Raw genomic sequence first — 465 nt, 5'->3', positions numbered from 1 at the left:
GTGTTGGACGCTTCATTTTAAGTTTAACGTGACAAGACAGTCGTGTTTCGGCTACAATAGAACTAAATACACACTCAAGTTATGTCACTGACCATTATTCTGGTATTTTTGACTTCACTGCAGTGCTTACAGTTCATGCTTCTCCCAACTGCAAGCTTTACCTTCCACATTAGAGAGGCGCTGACACAAAACGGTACAGCCACGACAGGCTCCAGCACAGCAGGGATTTCACACTGATCTTGTTCCGAAACATTTGTAATTAACATTCTCTCTCTCCCCAACTGTTTCTGAAGCTATCAATATCCCAGTAAGAAGATTTAACTTCCCTGAAGAGCAAGGAAACGAGCTGGATTTGGCAGGTCAAAACGCGATTGCTCAGTACGTGCGTGAATGTGTGTGTGAGGGTTAAGTGAAAAGTTTATGCACTGATGATCGTGTTATTTTAATGCTGACACTGGAAAAATG

Source organism: Micropterus salmoides, unplaced genomic scaffold, assembly GCF_014851395.1.
Source record: "Micropterus salmoides isolate LMB-PRFRI ecotype aquatic unplaced genomic scaffold, ASM1485139v1 Ms_hic_scaffold_2, whole genome shotgun sequence".
NCBI classification, from domain to species: Eukaryota; Metazoa; Chordata; class Actinopteri; order Centrarchiformes; family Centrarchidae; genus Micropterus; species Micropterus salmoides.
This window is presented reverse-complemented; position numbering follows the sequence as displayed.